The sequence below is a fragment of the Hylobates moloch genome, unplaced genomic scaffold (genome assembly GCF_009828535.3).
Source record: "Hylobates moloch isolate HMO894 unplaced genomic scaffold, HMol_V3 SCAFFOLD_7, whole genome shotgun sequence".
Classification (NCBI taxonomy): domain Eukaryota; kingdom Metazoa; phylum Chordata; class Mammalia; order Primates; family Hylobatidae; genus Hylobates; species Hylobates moloch.
This window is the reverse complement of record NW_026652282.1, coordinates 120848579-120859381: the sequence shown is the minus strand read 5'-3', so window position 1 is coordinate 120859381 and position 10803 is coordinate 120848579. Positions and strand designations below refer to the sequence as shown.

General features: G+C 39.1%; 1 long non-coding RNA gene across 1 annotated transcript; it reads right to left on the bottom strand.

Annotated features, from left to right (window-relative positions):
- Positions 1-236: 236 nt before the first annotated feature.
- On the bottom strand, positions 237-4203 carry LOC116812093 (uncharacterized). The gene is made up of 3 exons (XR_004370580.2): positions 4157-4203; positions 2306-2341; positions 237-445 (listed from the first exon to the last, which is right to left on the bottom strand). It is a non-coding gene; the product is annotated as an uncharacterized LOC116812093 (long non-coding RNA).
- Between the last annotated feature and the right edge of the window lie 6600 nt (positions 4204-10803).

Sequence of the window (10803 nt, the reverse complement as noted above, 5' to 3'; positions counted from 1 at the left end):
CCGGGAAGCCGTGTTCTATGGAGTAAGTCCGTATGCTGTGTGTTTCCTAAGATGGGTTCGTGTGATGTGGGAACAGTGTGTGATGTTGGGACTGCCTGTGTGTCATAGTAGAGTCCTTATGGGGGGGCAAGTCTGTGTCATGCGGAGAGCATCAGTGCGCCTTAGGTGAGTCTCTGCATTAAGGAGTACATATGTGCCTCTGGGAGAGTCTAATGATACGGGGAGTGGGGTGTCCATGTGTTCTGGGGAACATCTTTTTGCTGTGGTGCTTGTCGGTGTGCCTTTGGATATGTCTGTGTACTGGAAGGCAAGTGTGTGTACTGCGAGAAGAGTCTATGTGCTGTGGGGGTAAATGTGTGTTTGTGTTATCTGGCCAGTGTGTGCATTAAAGGGTGTTTGTATATTGCGGACACAAGTCTGCTTCCAGGCAAGTCCCCCTTAGTATCTACAAATAATAATAGACAACACTTACATAATGGTTACTATGTGCCAGACACTGTTCTAAACAGGCTGTTAGCATCCCCATTTTACATCTGAGGAAACTAAGAGATTTAAGTAACCCGTCCCACAGTCATGCAACTAGCAAGCAGCCAAGGTCTGAAACCAGGCAGTCTGTTTCCTGTTCTCATACTATTATGATTCCCCTCGGGGCCCTGAGGGCATCGGTGGCCTCAAACCTTAGAAAGCCTTCGTGGTCACTGGTGAGCGTATAGACAGCAGTTAATTTGGGAGGAAAGAAAAGGAGTGGCTAAAAGCCTTCCAAGCTTTATTTAAAAAAAAAAAAAATGCTCCATATACAGTAACGATGGCAGTTTAGCTCAGAAAAACTGACGTCATGTCTGCCAAATAACTCCAGCCACTGCGGCCCTCAGGACCCCTCCCCTGGCCCCACAGCCGCATTCTGCTACTGCAGTGGAGCAAATGCGCATGCACTGGCGAGCTGCCATTGCCAGGGAAACCAGCCTCCTCATAAACAAAACACAGTCTAATGCGGCAAGTCAGGAAACTACTGGGACTGAGGCTGTGAGCCAAAGGAGCCCCTTGCAATAACCGCAGGCAAGGCAGCCTCCCACTCACGCGCCACCCTCCCCCCCGCCCTTTTTTTTCCCCCCAGAATCAGTAAAGCTAGAGGCCCGGAGCAGAAGTCAATAGAGAAAGCAAGCTTTGTTGGGAGCCCGGGAGAGGGTTGGTAATAGGTAGCAAGTGATTTTAATGGTCAGATTTCTCAGGGCAATATTTATCCCATCTCCTACTAAAAAACTTCTTGCTTTATGTCTTGAGCCTTACACCTGCAGTGAAAAGAGGTGGCCCATTGGGGTGTGTCCCTATCTAGAAGAGGTAGTGGCAATGGTGGCATGGATTAGGACTCACCCTAGCTCCTTTAAATCCCTACGTGAGACTACGGCCAGCAACAGGCTGGCAAACATTATTTACTTCTACTCCTCATACATTTCTTGTATTTCCCTCTTATATCATTCTAGAAAATTCCAAGAACTGAGTCGAGGCAACTTTAACTCTTTGAATATCTGAAGAGTAAAAAAAAAAAAAAAGAGGTTGAAGGAGGAACTTTAACCCCGGGGGTATTTTTTTTTTTTTAACACACAATTGGGATATCAGGTGTGCCCAAGAGGAATAGCACACCTGAAACTGTGGTTTCATATATTTGGATTCCTTAATTTTAATTTGCAACAAGAATGTGACAAACGTAACATATTTAAAATGAAAAAAAAAATCCTGTTTAAAATACTGCCCTAATCTGCATATGCCTAGGATTTTTGAAATGCACAAGCACAAACATGGTGCTCTAGTATGCTGTCAGAAGCTGCAGGAAGGTAGGAGTACCATTGCGAAATGTAACCATCTTGGGTAAAGAGAAAATGGCCGACCTGTGGAAAGCTACACCCTATCTAATGGAAGAACAGTTGTTGCGTTGGATTATTCAATAAGTGATGCTGAAACAATCGGTGACCTATTAGGGGGAAAAAAAATTAAATCCTACTGTATACCATATATCAAAATGAATTCTAGGTGGATTAAAGAGTTAATTGTAAAAAATGAAGCAATTAAATAACTAGAAAAAAATACAGGTGAATACACTAATCAAAGGAAAGAAAAAAATCACGACACTTAAAATGGTCAGATATGGAAATCTAACATGTAAAACTGTAAAATATCAAAAAAATCACCACCATAAATGGTAAAAATTAATAGGAAAACAATGGCTGGAAAATAATGTTTATACCACATATAATAAATAAATTAGGTGATAGGTGTTGGGGGGAAGAAAACTTAAACTGTTTCATACCATTTGATCCAGGAATTCCATGTCTACGAATTTTTCCTAGGGAGAACAAAACAGAAAAGCACACAGACATTTATATGGAAAGATATTCCTTCAGTTATTTATAACAGCAAAAATAATGCACATATAAACATTCAATAATCAGACATTTAGTGGGACATCTATGTGATAGAAAATTATACATCCACAAAACATCACATTCTTGTGGAATATTTTAAAATATGAGGAATTGCTGCCAATATATATTTAATGGATAAAACAGGCTAAAAATTGTATGTACATGTGATCTTCATTTTGTATAAAATATATATTTCTATGCATTTATTTGCATATATTCAGAGAAAAGAGACTGACAGTAATAAGATTAATAGTAATTATCTCTAAGTGATGGGATTATGCGTAATTTTTATAGTCATCTTTAAATTATTCAAAATTTACTACAATGACTATGATATTTTTATAATAAAGGGGAAAACATCATTTTTAATATTTTAGTAAGTGTATGAAAGCACGGGAAGCACAGAGAGGAAAGTGTAGAAGCAAAGACAAAATACCAATATACACCAGTGGAGGATCACGCAAAATGAGCTCATTATGTACTACAGAAAGATTCTAGCATTATTTGCATGTCAGTATGTATAGAATGTCTTATACAAGATGGAGTCCTGGCAAATTTTCTTCACTACACCAGAGAATGGTCACATGTCCCTGGATGCGTCAGTCACTCTCTTTGCCGCAGTGCTCTGTTCAACACCCCCTCCCTTTGCCTCCAGTATGTTCTCTCCCTTTCCCTCTGCAAAACATGCTACCAGCAGACATGTTCAACTTGGGAAAATGGCCCATCTTGAGGACTTTCTTTTAAGCTTTTTCATTCTTATTTTTCCTCCTTGATTGCTGCTGCTTTGTCATCTAACTCAAAAACGAAATCTATTTATCTATCATTTTTCTTTTCCTCACATTTAAGGGTCAGTTTGAATTTCAAAGAAATAAACCACCACTTCACTTTTTTTTTTTTCGTTTTTCTTGCAGAAACAGAGCTACAAAAGCATAGACATTTTCAGGAATGTTTCAGAAACAAACATTAAAGCTTCGTTGATCAGAATCTCTGCTATCCATCTCACATCCCTTTTCAAAAAAAGAAGCACTGAGAACACTCTTTACTGTATAAATCGCTGTCCAAAAATACAAATTAGTTTTTTCCAATGAAGGCAAGATCATAATATTCATTATTACTTTTTCATGATTTTTTCATCCTAAAGCCAAATTTTAATGTTTCTCATTGAACACACTTTCATATCTCACATGAAGCAATCAATCTGAACATTATTACAAACTGCCCTCTTCCTCATTTTCTCTCTAGTACAGACATCCCGTCACACGACTTTCTTAATTTAAAAAAATGAGGCATCGTATCCTTTTCTGCATTGCAAAGTAATATTTTTCTTATGCTCTCCCAGCACTGAGAAAATAAACCAGGTTTGAGAACATCTTGAATCATAACCCATTTCATCACGTCAAATACAAATATCATAAAGCTGAGGTACAATTCTGAAAGCAATTCTCCAATTTAGTAACATCTTCATTAAATCTTATTTTAGGAAATACATTACAAGAATCACAAGGGGAAAGTTTCTATATTGCCTCCTAGCAACTCCATCATTTAAGAAACAAGCTTTAAACTAGAAAAATGACCAGGGAATATTTAGAATTTAATTAATCCATTTCCCAATGCTGCTGATTAGAATCAGAGATTCCTACACAGTTTTGCATTATTCTATTCCATCAAAACATGTCGCTTGCTTTAAAAATCTTAGTCTGGATATCTATTTTACAAAATATTTCTCAGCTACTTACCAGTGGCATGCTGTCTCCCCACCAGCTCTGAGGCTGTCTGTCGCACTGAAGGAGTAGGGGCAAACAGCAGCGCAACAGCCACTTGGAAATGAGATGTGCTCTGAAAAAAGGGATTATCCCTATGGAAAGAAATGAAATGCCTTGAGATTATCCTCAAAAATTCTCCAAAAACATGAAATCATACTAAACATTATATGCTAAAATGTGCATGCTCTTCAAAGGGCAGATTTTAATAGCTAAACCTCGAATCCAAACACACTCAAGTTGACTTGATTTCCAGAGGAACCCCTACAAGACTATGAGCTTTTGGCTCTCCCGTCTCCTAGCAACAGTCTCATTAACTTTTTTTTTTCCTGCAGTGGTCCTACTAGGCATCAGAGAACATTGACAAGGTCTAGTCTCTGAGGATGAACATTACCATTTTGTTGTTCAATATGCATTTTCCCCCAGGCAAGTAAGAAGGAAAGTTAGAAATTCAAATAACAAAGTCCCCAGAAGATTTCTGATTCAAATGACATTCCACAATGAAAAGCAGAAAATTTTTTAGTCCCCTCACTTGGTACAATGCTGTCAGTAGAACCCTGTTCTAATATGAATGTGCTCAGTGCTACGAAACTACAGTTAAAATCAAGTGGAAATTTTTTGTTATATATTTTTCCTACAATAAAGAAGAGAGAAAGAACGATTCATTCACTCCACAAATACGTGTCGTGCAACAAAATGAGGTATTCCTGTATCACCACAGTCAAAATATGGTGCTGGGGACAGGGATTATAAAAGTGAATAAAAAATAGTCCATCCTCCCTTTAAAAGTTCATAATGTAATAATATGCACAGGCTGCAAAATAGAAGTATTTTGTCGAAGTTATTCTTTTTTTCATCAGTTTTGGGTAACGTTATCATTAGAGTTGTTACACGATCTGCCCCAAAATACTGAACTCCCAATGGGTGGAAGAAGTAAAGAAACACATACATAATTTTAAAATATATAAACATATATTCGTATATCTCAACTGATCATGCACACTTATCTTTACAGCGTAGCTTTTAGAAAATTTTTACTTCTATTTTCACAAATGTATTCACTTCAGAACAACTTTACAACATCACATCATTACATAAACTGCTTTTAAAACTAATTTAATTTTTGCCAGATAGGAAATATGTGGCAATCCAGTTCAGTACCTTATAATAAAAAAAGATCAGTACCTTTACTATGTATTTATTATAGGTCAGGCACTTTTCTAAGTACCAGGTGATGAACCTCAAAAGACTAAGTAACAGAACGAGGATACCAACCTTTCTTACTTAAAGCTCAAGCTCCTCATCACAACATCATTGAATCACAAACATCAGAGTTCTTCTAAATCACCTGGAGTGTTAATTTTTTAAAATGAGGACTAAAGGGACCTATTCCCAAGTATTCTGTTTTGGCAGCCTAGGGGCAAGCCCAGAAATCTGTATTTTTAACAAACGTCATCATTTGGTTCTGACCAGAAAACTTAAATATAATCTTTATTATTGGTAATGTTATTGGAGAAGTAAATTCTAAAACTATGACACATACATACATACACACACATACACACACACGCGCGCGCGCACACACACACACATCACGTGTGTATATTCTGCATGGTTAGAAACAAACGAGTAAATGCATTTTTTGGGGGTATTTTTGGAACCAGAGTTCTCACTATAGGAGAAAGGAGATACAAATATGAATCTGAGAAAGTGAAGAGAATCCTAAAGAAACCTTGGTGACGGATTTGAATCGGAAGTTTTAGTATGAACTCATGATTTCCTAAGACAAATCTTACTAGGTCTGTCCACAGAAAGGAGGCAATGACACTCCAGTAGCAATTAATAGGACACACCAGCAGCAATGAGTACATCTAATGCCCAGGTACTAGTTTCTAAATACTGTTGTCTAATAAAAGAAACCAAGGTTTACTGGAAAAATAGCTGACGCTATATATGGGGCAGGAAAAATACAAGTGAACTTGAAGTATCTTGTATTATAAGCCAAAAAGCACTTGAAGAATGATGAGAACACATCAAAAAGACACAGGAGATGGCTTGAAAGGGCTCTCACTGGCTAACTCTGGTACAATTTGAACGTCAAAAGGAATAATAATGGTCGTTGACTATAAAACATAGAATAAAAAAATCCGTGAGTCTACAGTGATAGTAAAAAAGAAAAAGTGGTAATGGAGAGGGTAACTGCTTTGTTCTAAAAGAATAACAGAAAAGAAAAGAAACTGCTTTTTTCTAAAAGAATATATATTTGTAAGGAATGACAGAATTTGTAACTGACAATTTAGAAACCTTCAGTATCGGCCGGGCATGGTGGCTCATGCCTGTAATCCCAGCACTTTGCCTGTAATCCCAGCACTTTGGGAGGCCGACACAGGTGGATCTCCTGAGGTCAGGAGTTCGAGACCAGCCTGGCCAACATGGTGAAACTTCGTCTCTACTAAAAATACAAAAATTAGCTAGTCATGGTGGCAGGCGCCTGTAATGCCAGCTACTCGGGAAGCTGAGGCAGGAGAATTGCTTGAACTCTGGAGGCAGAGGTTGCAGTGAGCTGAGATTGCGCCACTACACTCCAGCCTGGGTGACAGAGAGAGACTCCGTCAAAAAAAAAAAAAAAAAAAAAAAGAAAAGAAAAGAAACCATCAGTATAATAAAAGATTTAAGCAAGAATTGTCAATGCATACCAAACCCATTAGGCAAAACACTGGGGAAGAGAATATTCATAGGACTTTTAAGTATTACCCATAGGCTACTAATTAAATATAAAAGAGAAAAACATGCATTTTCAATGGAGCCATTTGGAATACCCCTGCCTTAACTGATTAAACTTCATGTCACCAATAATAGCACAAACTGAAATGTGACTTTTGAGGTGATGAAATGGGAAGCACATGTCATCTATTTAAGTACTAGCCAAAAATATTTTATCTGAAGAATCAATCATTAAATCCAGATTGTGGAACAATCTAGAAGACAGCTGGCCTGAACCATCAACCTATTTTTAAAAAGTGGGGGGGCAGGGAAACTATCCTAGATTAATGAAGATTAAAAAGATACAACTACCAAATGCAATGTAGCAATAGGTTAATCATTGGTAAATCTAGGTCAAGTATACACAGGTGTTCACTGTGTTTTTTTTTTTTAGCTTTTCTGTAGGCTTGAAGTATTTTAAATGAAAAAAAAAAAAAAATTAATGGCCCGGCACGGTGGCTTATGTCTGTAATCCCAGCACTTTGGGAGGCAGAGGCAGACGGATCACCTGAGGTTAGGAGTTCAAGACCAGTCTGGCCAACATGGTGAAACTCCATCTCTACTAAAAATACAAAAATTAGGGCCAGGCGCAGTGGCTCACGCCGATAATACCAGCACTTTGGGAGGCTGAGGCAGGTGCATGACCTGAGGTCAGGAGTTCGAGACCAGCCTGACTGATATGGTGACACCTCATCTCTACTAAAAAATACAAAAATTAGCTGGGTGTGGTGCTATGCGCCTGTAGTCCCAGCTACTCAGGAGGCTGAGACAGGAGAATTGCTTGCACCCAGGGGGCGGAGGTTGCAGTGAGCCAAGATCGAGCCACTGCACTCCAGACTGGGCGACAGAGCGAGATTCTGTCTCAAAAACAAAAGAACAACAAAATTAGCTGGGCATGGTGGCAGGCACGTGCCTGTAATCCCAGCTATTGAGGAGGCTGAAGTGGGAGAATCGCTTGAACATGAGAGGCAGAGGTTGCAGTGAGCTGAGATCGTGCCACTGCACTCCAGCCTGGGCGACAGAGTGAGACCTCATCTCAAAAAAGAAAAAGAAAAAAATTATTAAAAGGTAAATTTAGAAAATAAAGAGAAAAATACTTTCAGAAAAAGAATTATTGCACAATAATTATATTTAAAGTTAAAATTCATATACATTTTGAAATTAATGATAATCAGGTTTGTAATTCCTAAGTTAGAGAAAGAACTTTCCATACTGACCAGATGGAGGATGAATACAACTGGTCTTCCATATCCACGAGTTCTTCATCCGTGAATTCAAAATTGAAAATATTTTTTAAAAATCCATCTGCACTGGACATGTAGAGACTTTTTTTTCTGTGTCATTATTCCCTAAATAATGCCATATAGACACACCTCATTTTGTTGCACATCACTTCATTGCACTTCGTAAATCTTGCATTTTTTACAAATTTAATGTTTGTGGCAACTCTGCGTCTAGCAAGGCTATTGGTGCCATTTTTCCAACATGTGCTCACTTGGTGTCTCTGTCACATTTTGGTAATTCTTGCTATATTTCAAACTTTTTCATTATCATTATATCTGTTATGATGATCTGTGATTAGTGATCTTCGATGTTAATATTGTAATTATTTGGGGGCACCATAAACTGTGCCCATATAAAAGGGGAACTTAGGCCAGGTGCAGTGGCTCACACCTGTAATCCCAGCATTTTGGGAGGCTGAGGCGTGTGGATCATGGGGTCAGGACCCAGCACTTTGGGAGGCCAAGGCGAGCAGATCACGGGGTCAGGAGTTCGAGACCAGCCTGGCCAACATGGTGAAATCCCGTTTCTACTAAAAAACAAAAAAAAAAAAAAAAAGCTGGGCATGGTGGTGCGTGCCTATAGTCCCAGCTACTCAGAAGGCTGAGGTACGAGGATTGCTTCAACCCGGAAGGCAGAGGTTGCAGTGAGCTGAGATCGTGCCACTGCACTCCAGCCTGGGCAACAGAGTGAGACTCCATCTCAAAAAAAAAACAAATAAAGGGGGAACTTAATTGATCAATGTTGTGTGTGTTCTGACTGCTCTACCACCCTGCTGTTTTCCCATCTCTCTCCCTCTCTTCTAGATTTCCTATTCCCTGAGACAAAACAATAATGAAATTAGGCCAATTAATAATCCAACAATGACCTTTAAATGTTCGAGTGAAAGAGTCCTCCCACATCTCTCACTCTAAATCTAAAGCTAAAAATGAATAAGCTTAGTGAAAAGGGCATGTGAAAAGCCAAGACAGGCTGAGAGCAAGGGCTCTGGCACCAAACAGCCAAGTAGTGAATACAAGGGAAACACTGTTGAAGGAAATTAAAAGTGCTACTCCAGTCAATACACGAAAGATAAGAAAGTGAAACAGCCTTATTGTTGTTATAGCCAAAGTTTGAGTGGTCCGGATAGATCAAACTAGCCACAATATTCCTTTAAGCCAAATCCTAATCCAGAGCAAGGCCCTAATTCTCTTCAATTCTGTGAAGGCCCTAGCCTTCGTCTCCTAAGAGGTGAGGAAGCTGTAGAAGGAAAATTTGAAGGTAGCAAAGATTGGTTCACAAGTTTAAGGAAAGAAGCGGTTTCTATAGCATAAAAGTGCAAGGTGAAGCAGCAAGTGCTACCCTAGGGTTTAAATAATGCCCCATCATATGCCTGTGGTCTGTAATGGAAAAAAACATGGATGACATGTCCTACTACAATTTCTATTGAAACACACTGCTCAGAAAAAATAAGATTCTTTTCAAAATATTGCTGCTCAATGACAATGCACCTATCCACCCAAGAGCTCTGATGAAGGTGTCTAAGGAGATGAATGTTGTGTTCATGCCTGCTAACACAATATCCATTTTGCAGCCCATGGATCAAGAAGTAACTTTGACTTTCAAGTCTTATAATTTAAGAAATAAATTTCATAAGTTTATAGATGCCTTAGATAGTTATCCTTCAATGGATCTGAGCAAAGTCAATTGAAAACCTTCTGGAAAAAAATCACCATTCTAGAAGCCATTATCAATATTTGTGATTCATGCTATTAAGAACATTTGTGGCTGGGCACGGTGGCTCACGCCTGTAATCCCAACACTTTGGGAGGCCAAGGCGGGCAGATCGATTGAGGTCAAGAATTTGAGACCAGCCCTGCCAACATGGTGAAACCCCATCTCTATTAAAAAATACAAAAATTAGCTGGGCGTGGTGGTGCACGCCTGTAATCCCAGCTACTCGGGAGGCTGAAGCACAAGAATCGCTTGAACCCGGGAGGTGGAGTTTGCAGTGAGCCAAGATCGTGCCACCGCACTCCAGCCTGAGCAATAGAGCAAGACTCAGTCTCAAAAAAAAAAAAAAAAAAAGAGAGAGAACATTTGTGATTCATGTGATTCATGGGAGGAGAATATCCACATATTAACACGGGTTTGGAAGAACTTGATTCCAATCCTCATGAATAACTTTGAGAGGCTCAGTACATCAGTGGAGGAGTTACCTGTAGACGTGGTGGAAATAACAAGAGAACTAGAATTAGAAGTAGAGCCTGAGGATGTAACAGAATTGTTGCAATCTCATGATAAATCTTGAATGGATGAGGAGTTGCTTCTTACAGATGAGGAAAGAAAGTGGTTTCTTGAGATAGTATCTTCTCCTGGAGAAGATGCTGTGAATATTGTTGACATTATTACAAAGGATTTAAAATATTCCATAAACTTAGTTGATAATGCAGCAGCATGGTTTCAGAGGATTGACTCAAATTTTGAAGGAAGTTTTTTTGGTTTGTTTGTTTGGTTTTTTTCGAGACGGAATCTTGCTCTGTCACCCAGGCTGCAGTGCAGTGGTGCAATCTTGGCTCACTGAAACCTCCGCCTCCCGG